The following is an 8,865-nucleotide window of genomic DNA, read 5'->3' as shown; positions in this document are numbered from 1 at the left end:
GGTTCCCCTTGTCCTCACCTTTCACCCCACCAGCCTGCACATTCAACGGATCATCCTCCACCATTTTTGCCACCTCCAACGTGATCCCACCACCAAACACATCGTCCTCTCACCTCCCCTTTCAGCATTCCTAGAGACCACTCCCTCCGTGATACCCGAGTCCACTCCTCCATCACTGCCAACACCCCTTCCCCTTCACCCGGCACCTTCCCGTGCAAGTGCAGGAGATGCAATACCTGCCCTTATACCTCCCTCCTTCCCACTGTCCAGGGCCCCACACACCCCTTCCAGGTGAAACAGCGATTTACTTGTACTTCTTGCAATCTAGTATACTGTATTCGCTGCTCATGATATGGCCTCCTCTACATTGGGGAGACCAGATGCAGATTGGGTGACTGCTGTGTGGAACACCTCTTTTCAATCCATAAGGATGACCCCGAACTTCCGGTCGCCTGTCATTGTAATTCGCCGCTCCATTCCCGCTCAGACCTCACCGTCCTTGGCATCTTGCATTGTTCCACGGAAGCTCAGCGTAAGATTGAGGAACAGCACCTCATCTTCCGATTAGGCACTTTACAGCCTTCCAGACTCAACATGGATTTCAAAAGTTTCAGGTTATAACCTCGGCCCAAATTACATTTTTACTTATATTTGTTATCCACACCTTTATTTTTGCCCTCCCCCCTTTTTTTCTCTCCCACATGCCAGTTCTCTCCCATTCTGCCAGCGCATTTCACACCTAATCTGGAGCCATCTTTTTTCTCCACTACTCCTATCATCATCTCGTCTGGTTTTGAATATCTCCTAATGTCTCTTCACTTCTCCTTTGTTCTCTCCCAGCCTGGCATTTTAATCTTTCATTTCCTGTGCTTTCTCAGTCTTGGCAAAGTGTTTCGACCTGAAACGTTGACTGTAATTCTCTCTCCACGGATTTTGCCTGGCCTGCTGAGTTTTTCCAGCATTTTCTGTTGAGATCTTCTGTGGTTGTCTTGCTTCCCTCTCCCCTTCCTCGGACACGCAGCCGGTTTTTAAACCTTGTTTTAAATCTGCTGCCCTGCTGGGCCAGTGCATTCCACAGTCTCACAACCCTTTCTACAAATATACTTTCACTGCATGACTTCTCTGTTTCTTAGATATTCATCACCTTGAGGTGCAATGGTGGCGTTTGTGACGTCAAATTTAAAGGCGGCCAATTGCAAACACGTCGGGGTCAAATTTTCTTTTGCACAGAATTGAACCTGAGTCATTCCAGATGGAATATTGTATTTGCTGCATCACAATAAACAATATCTTGTTATAAATGTCGGCTCATTAGTTCCCCAGTGTCAGAGGAAGAACTGTCTGATCCCCTCATTTATTTCATATAAGACACAAACATAGGGTAATCATTCAGAATCACCTCAACGTTTGACACTGAGATAAACGGGAGATACAGACAGCAATGGAACACATGGCGGAATGGACAAGAGAGCTGGAGAAATAAACAACGGCCTGAGAGTCCAGAAGACAGTGACCGCTAGCTGATAGATATCAATGAGTGGAGGCAAGAAATTGTTTTGGGATTTGGCCCCGTGGCTTATCTGGTCAAAACATCTGTCTAGTTAAACAAAAGAATTCGGGGTTCGACTCCCAGCAGGGCCTCTTTTTAATGAATCTCTAGGGGTGAGCTTCTTCTCGTGTGAAAAGGCTAAAATTCTTGTAAATGTAACTGCGGCTGCACTAGTTCTCATTCTGCACGAAGGCTCCAATCGCTGCAGGGCCTGGGTCGAATTTCACCCCTTCCTAATTTCTGGCGGTGCTGATTTTTAACTCTTCACCGATAATCCATCTTTTCTAAGCAGTGCCATGTGTTACTTTGTGGTGGTCAGAGCAGAGCTCCAGTACTTGATGTTTCGCGCCGTTATCGTACAGCGGTTAGTATTCTGCGCTGTGGCCGCAGCAACCGCGGTCCGAATCCGAGTCACGGCACAGATTCTTCTTCCTTCCACAATCAATAGCCCTCCTTTACTTTCCTCCTTCAATGTCATTGTAACTTTCCTGCTAACATTCACTTTCACCTACTTAAACCGCTAAATGTGCTCTGCTCCCACCGCTGTTCCTGGGGCACATGTCCCATTCGCCCCAATCTGAGTTGGGCTTGGAAACCAGTCGATACATTTAAACCCCCGGGACCTCTCGACAGACAAGCTCTGCGACAGCAGGGCCGACCTTTGGAACCAAAGCAGCCCGATTGTACAAGAACATTCCTTGGGAAATGAAGTGCACTTGGGAGGCTAACTGAAGAACTGGGATTGTTCACCTGGTAGTTGCCGCTTTTCCCTAAACAGTTGATGAGCGTGAGCGACGGGAAGCGCTACATAGCTGCGGATGAAGGGTGAAATGTACAATTTTGGCAAACTGGTTATCAAAAAGTAAAATGGAGGCTCAGGATTTATCAAGGAGAGTAAGGGACGCGCTGGATATAATAGACAGGGGAAGGGAAGCTCCGGATATACCAAACTGTTTAAGGGACGCTCCGGATTTACCAGGCAGTGTAAGGGACGCTCCGGATGTACCAGACAGTTTCAGGGACGCTCCGAATTTGCCATACATGGTAAGGGACGCTCCTGTTTTACCAGACAGGGTAAGGGACACTCGGGACATACCAGACAGGTTGAGGCACGGTCTAGATGTACCAAACAGGGTAAGGGACGCTCCGTATATATCTCACTGGGGAAGGGACGCTCCGGATGTATCAGACAAGGTAAGGGACGCTCCGGATGCATCGGATAGGATAAGAGACGCTCCGGGTGTACCAGACTGGGAAATGTACGCTCCCGATGTACCAGACAGTGTAAGGGACGCTCCGGATGTTTCAGATAGGGTGAGGGACGCTCCCGATTTACCAGACAGGGTAAAGGACCCTCCGGATATACCAAACAGGGTAAGGGATGCTCAATAGATTCTGGAGCGGGTAAGGGACGCTCAGGGCCTATCAGACAGAATAAGGGACGCTCAAGAGTATCAGAGAGGCTGATGGATGCAGAGTTATTACTTTTTAAACCTCACATTTTCTAATATCAATAAAAGCAAAAGTTGAATCCGAATGTAACAGATGGTCTGTCGTGTCCCACGTGGGGACAATGAGAAGGTAGAATGGGGCCGGACTGGACATTTGAAGCGCTCAGAAATACATCTATAACTGACACAGATTCCCCCACTCAATACAATAATAAATAATGCAGATACATTTGAACATATTTGTAACGAACAGAAGTGCAAATGCATTTACATCTAACACAACAGCAACTCACAAATACTTTTGTATCTAATATGGACACACACAAATATACTTACAACCATCACCAGTGATTGTTTGATAAAAAAATACTTTAATTGTTTGTCTTTAAAGCCATGATATTTGCATGACAGTTTGCATTGACCTTCCTCCTAAGCCGCTGGAGATTGATGGAGAATGATTTGGGTCCTGATCAATCATTTATTAGGCAGATTAGAACAAGTTTTGAGCGCAAGTCCAATATTAGAAGTCGACGTTAAAAAGAGGCTCACCTTTCGTAAATTTCAATCTACAATCCACAAAGCGAGATTCATAACCCTAGACTAAAGAGTCACTCTGTCTAATATACAGGCCCAATGAACTGGTTATCAAACGTTTAATCAAATGGATTTGCCAGGTATTGTCCATTGCATTTTGACTGAGACGTGTGCCCGCAGTTCCATTCCCGTTCCAAGCCCTCTTTTTACTGTCGATGACTTGCCCGGAATGTGCTTGGAGAAGTGTTAGAATCGCAGTACAGCCCTTCCCACTGTCGCTTCCTCTAAATCTCTGTCCAGGATTTTCACCAGTGCAAGGTTCATCAACCTGAGCTACTGTTTAATTTGTTCTCTGCATTAACTGTGCTGATCCTTTAACTTGTCCCACTACACGGCCTCTCCAACTTTGTCAATTGCACCTCGAGGGCACTTTTCATACGTAAGCCTGCAACATCTGCCAGAGAGAGATTCAATTTCAGCGGTTCTAAAACAATGAGTCGATCGATATCAAACTCGACATCCTCACCTACACGCTCTAGATGCAAATCTCTGCGCTCCTCTGCTTCAGTGATTTCTTGTTTCGCAGCGATGGGCAGTTTAAGCTCTCTGAGGCTGCAGTCGCTGCTTTCCACCGGCAGCGGGCGCTTGGTGAGAGCGGGACCGGTCAGACGGCCTGAACTTCACTGCTGTCGTAACCACACTCACTCCGGGAGCTGGGGACCAGCACACCAACTCATGGGTTTGTTGCCGCGTCTGAAATGCGGCTCCGAACTGTTGCTATTAACAGAGGCAGCGCTGCAGGATTCTGCAATGAACTCTCACACAGTCGGTATCTCTGCAGAGTTTGAGTGTGTACAGAACTGTATAGAGAAAAGGAGAATACCGCGTGGCTGTTAATGTATTTAATTAATCTCTACCTGCAAAACATGATTGAACCGGGGACCTGTTGCACTTTAGACGGAAGTGATAACCGCTACACTTCGGAAAATGCTGCTCATTAAATAATTAGAGAAACAGCTCAGAACAGCAATTGTCATCTACAAATACTCTTACCCTGCAATACGGATTCCATTCCACGTCGAGGAGTTAACTTTAAGAAAACTGTTTATTCTGTTACATACATCTCATTAGACTGTGTGAGAAATTTGCTGTAATCGTCATTAATCAACCGGTAACTCACATGGTTGACGAATCATGGGCAAAACTTTAAAACGTTTCTTTGTTTTGCATGTGATGAATTTTCATCGGTTCTCATTTTGCAGACTGTATTTTAGGAGTTGGGTAAAATTGTTCAGTACTTATGACACCAGGATCTGGTGCAGCCTTTGGTAAATTCACCAGCTCGCGAACACATGAGAGTAACTCCTGCTTCACTCTTTCATATAAACCCAGCCAATGCGCCTCAATTAAACAACATTGCACCCCCGCACGATTAGACAACCTGAAATGTGCAAGTAAATGTGCACGGATAACGAACACCAATCAAGCGCAGCTCTAGTGGCGCAATTGGTTAGCGCGCGGTACTTATATAGCAGTATCAGAGCTCGGAGAAATGCCGAGGTTGTGAGTTCGAGCCTCACCTAGAGCAGTCAATGCATTTGCTGTGCGCTATTTCGACCGGAGCAGAAGGTACAATTGTTTTTTCCGCTAACTATACACTTATTAGCTGTTCCACGTGGGCTCTTATGTTCCTCAGGCCCACCCGTGTTCCCAAACGGATGGAAGTTTTAAAGGAGCCCTTCAGTGTTACTTATTGACAGGAGGGAAGGTGGGGCCAGTTTTAACTGTTAAACCAGCAACTATCAGGCAAAGAATAATGTGCAGGAAATAAATTCGATTTCAAAGCAGTGACTAAGTCTTTGGCACAAGCGAGAAGATGTGTAAACTCACGAGTTATCTGTACAGGTTTCCGACATCACGTTGAACACAAACAACGATTCACCTGAACATGATGTTGCGAATTACAAGGACGGAAGTTACGTACAGACAATCGCCCAAACACCATATCCAGAATTAGGTTGTCGCCGACCCTCTTGTTATGGGGAGAATAGTGAGCAGATTCAGGAAAACTGCTCATATAAAAAAGTGGATTTAGGAAAAGATAAACATATTTCAAATTAATGAACATGACGTCTGCGAATTGGGTTCGCACTAGCGCAGAGAAACCTAATGTAACTTCGGACAAAAATCATCAGCTCTTCGGTCTTGGGGCATGATTCTCGCGTAGGACATTTCACAAATGAAAATGCGAGAGCTTCTGGGCTCAAATCCGAGACGAACCCTACGGCATTTAGATAAAACTCACCAACTCGGTCATCACAACTGGAATAGCTTTTCTTTAAAATAGACTAACGCACTAGGTGATCCGGGATTGTGACCACACCCGGTTTAAACAGACACAGAGTGATCCTCGACTGACCACGACCCCGCCCATTATAGACAGGGCTGATTATCATTGCTTATGAAATCGATGGAAACATAACTGGGGCGGTTTTTATAAAAGGCGGCCGATTACGATACGCAATTTTTCTAGGGCGCCAAGTTGAAGTTTGACTCCATATAATTTTTCCCTTTATCTACGCCATTTCACTCCAGCCGAATGAACAGAGACCTGAGCACATAATCCAGGCTGACACTCCAGTGCAGTACTGAGGGAGAGCTGCACTGTCGGTGGTGCCGTCTTTCCAGTAAGACGTTCAACCGAGGCCTCAGATCCCATGAGAGTATGCCAAAAAGAATGAGGATTTCTCCCCATTGTCCTGCCCATTATTTACCTCTCAAATAAAGACACTAAAACAGAAAATCTCCTCATTTAGTTTGATAAATATTTTTGAAATTACATTTCCTCCTAAACGATAAAGTTGTTTTTCTGCTCCCTAATCATTTGGCTTTGTTCCCGCTAGTCTTTCATTTGGTGGCAATCGCAGAGGAAGGAAGACAGGTAGGGATGATTCTCCATCTCTGATTCCCGTCCTTCCCGTCATTCAAGAACTCCAGTGGTCTTTTTTAATTTTAACAAGATATGAAGAGTGCACAGACCTGAATCACCAGTGTGATTTTGACGAGATTGCGATTACAAAGCCTATTTTACGCAAAATTCAGTGAAACGCTCGGAAGGTTTATCAGCATCAATCGTGTAATGGAATAACGACGAGGACGGGGTTCGAACCCACGCGTGCAAAGCACAATGGATGAAACTGCGCTCAACCATTCCAAGGGATATGGGGAGAAAGCAAGGACATGTTACTGAATTTTGATGATCAGCCATGATCTCATTAAATGGCAGAACAGGCTCGAGCGGCCGAATGGCCTACTCCTGCTGCTATCTTCTATGTTTCTGTTTCATGCTATTATGCATCGAAGCAGAAATACTCTGACTGAAAGTCCCCTTCACCGCTTGTCCTGCACGTGCACACAGACTTACAATGTTGAAAATGTACAATCAGCCCATGTAAGTAAAAGGACTTCCGATATCTTCAGGTGAGGGGCTGTCCGAAATGGTCGGTTTGAAGGCAGATTCAGAACAGGTTTCGCCCACTTATTTAAACGACCACGGCAAGACTCGAATCTACAATCATCTGCTAACTGAACGATTCGCACCGAAGTCAAACCCCTTATCCATTTGACCACATGACCACTGCTGCCCGGATCTTCTTGTGATGGGGAGAATTGTGAGCAGATTCAGGGAAACAGCTCATATAAAGCAGTGGATTTAGGAAAATATAAACATATTTCATAAAAATGAACAGGTCCTCTGCGAACTGGGTTTGCAACAGCGCAGGGAAACCTAACGCAAATTCGAGCCCAAAATCGGCGGTTCGTTGGTCTAGAGGTCTGATTCTCGTTCAGGGAATTTCGCTGCTTAAATAAATGCGAGAAATCCCGGGTTCAAGTCCCGGCCTGAACCCCGCCAAACTTAACAACGGGGTCATTACAGCTAAATTCGCACACCTGTTAAAAAGACTTATACAATTGATGATCCGTGACTGTGCACTCACCCGATTTAATCATAGGGTCATAATCGCACAGACGGAGGCAATTCAGCCCATCGAGCCAGCGCCGGTTCTCTGTCGAGCAATCAAGTCAGTACCATTCCCTCGCACTATCGCCGTATTTCTGCAAATTTATTTCCCTCAAATGCCGATCCAGTCTCCCCTTGAAAACATTCAGTGTCTCTGATTCCACCACTTCCAACGGCAGTGAATTGCAGGTCATCACCAGTGTGTAATTTTGTTTCTTCACACCCCCCTGTATCTCTTGCCTATAATCTTAAATCCCCTAGTCCTTGTACCATCAACTAGTGGGAAAAGCCGTTCCCTGTCTCGCCTATCAAAACCCGTCATTATCTTGTACACTTCTAACAAATCACTCCTCAACCTCCTTTACTCTAATGAAAACAAATCCAGCTTCTCCAACATGTCCTTGTAGCTAAGATCCCCCTTCCCCGGAACCATCCTGGTAAATCTCCTCTTCTTTTGTACTCAATACCTCTATATATGAAGCCCAAGATCACAAATGCTTTGTTAACCACTCTCTCAATATGTCCTGCCACCTCCAGGGACCTATGTACATTAACTCCCAGGCCCCTCTGTCCCTGCACACTATTTAAAACTGTGCCTTTAAGTGTATATTCCCTCTCCCTGTTCGTTCTGCCAAAATGCATCACCTCACAATTCTCTGTATTAAATCCCATCTGCAACGTGTCTGCCCGTTCTGCTAGCCTTTTTATGTCCTGTTGCAGTCGATTGGCATCATCATCACTGTTTGCCACACCCCCAGGTTTGGTGTCATCGGCGAATTTAGAAAAGCTACTCCGTATTCCAATATATATGTCATTTATATATATCAAAAAGGCAGTGGCCCCAGCACTGACCCTTGGGGAAAAACACTGTCTACCATCCTCCAATCTGAAGTACAGCCATTTACCACAACTCGCTGTTTTCTGTCTTTAAGCCAATTCATTATCCAAGCTGCCACTGACTCACCTATTCCATGAGCCTCAATTATGTTAACTAGCCTTTTATGTGGTACTTTGTCAAACGCCTTCCGAAAATCCATGTAGCCAACATCCATTGCATTCACTTCATCAATCCTCTCTGTTACTTCATCAAAAAATTCAATAATTTTAGCCAAGCACTTTCTGCATTCCACACATCCGTGTTGGCGCTACTTAATTAGATTAAACTTCTCCAAGTGCCCGTTAATTTTTCCTTGATTATTGTTTCTAAAACTTTACCCACCACTGATGGCAGCTAGGGAAGATAGGAAAATTATGGGAAGCCTTCTTTGTCTCTAATAGGCCGCACCCCGCCTCTTACTGCCCGCTAACTG

At 45.3% G+C, this 8,865-nt stretch overlaps 1 non-coding gene across 1 annotated transcript; it reads left to right on the top strand.

Annotated features, from left to right (window-relative positions):
* The first annotated feature begins 5,025 nt into the window (after positions 1 to 5,025).
* trnai-uau (transfer RNA isoleucine (anticodon UAU)) lies at positions 5,026 to 5,122 on the top strand. The gene is made up of 2 exons: positions 5,026 to 5,063; positions 5,087 to 5,122. It is a non-coding gene; the product is annotated as a tRNA-Ile (tRNA).
* Positions 5,123 to 8,865: the final 3,743 nt, after the last annotated feature.

This window comes from Somniosus microcephalus, unplaced genomic scaffold (genome assembly GCF_052327205.1).
Source record: "Somniosus microcephalus isolate GS21.2 unplaced genomic scaffold, FLI_Smic_1.0 unresolved_chr1, whole genome shotgun sequence".
NCBI lineage: Eukaryota > Metazoa > Chordata > Chondrichthyes > Squaliformes > Somniosidae > Somniosus > Somniosus microcephalus.
Note: the sequence above shows the minus strand (reverse complement) of the source record. Positions and strands in the feature narration are given on the sequence as shown.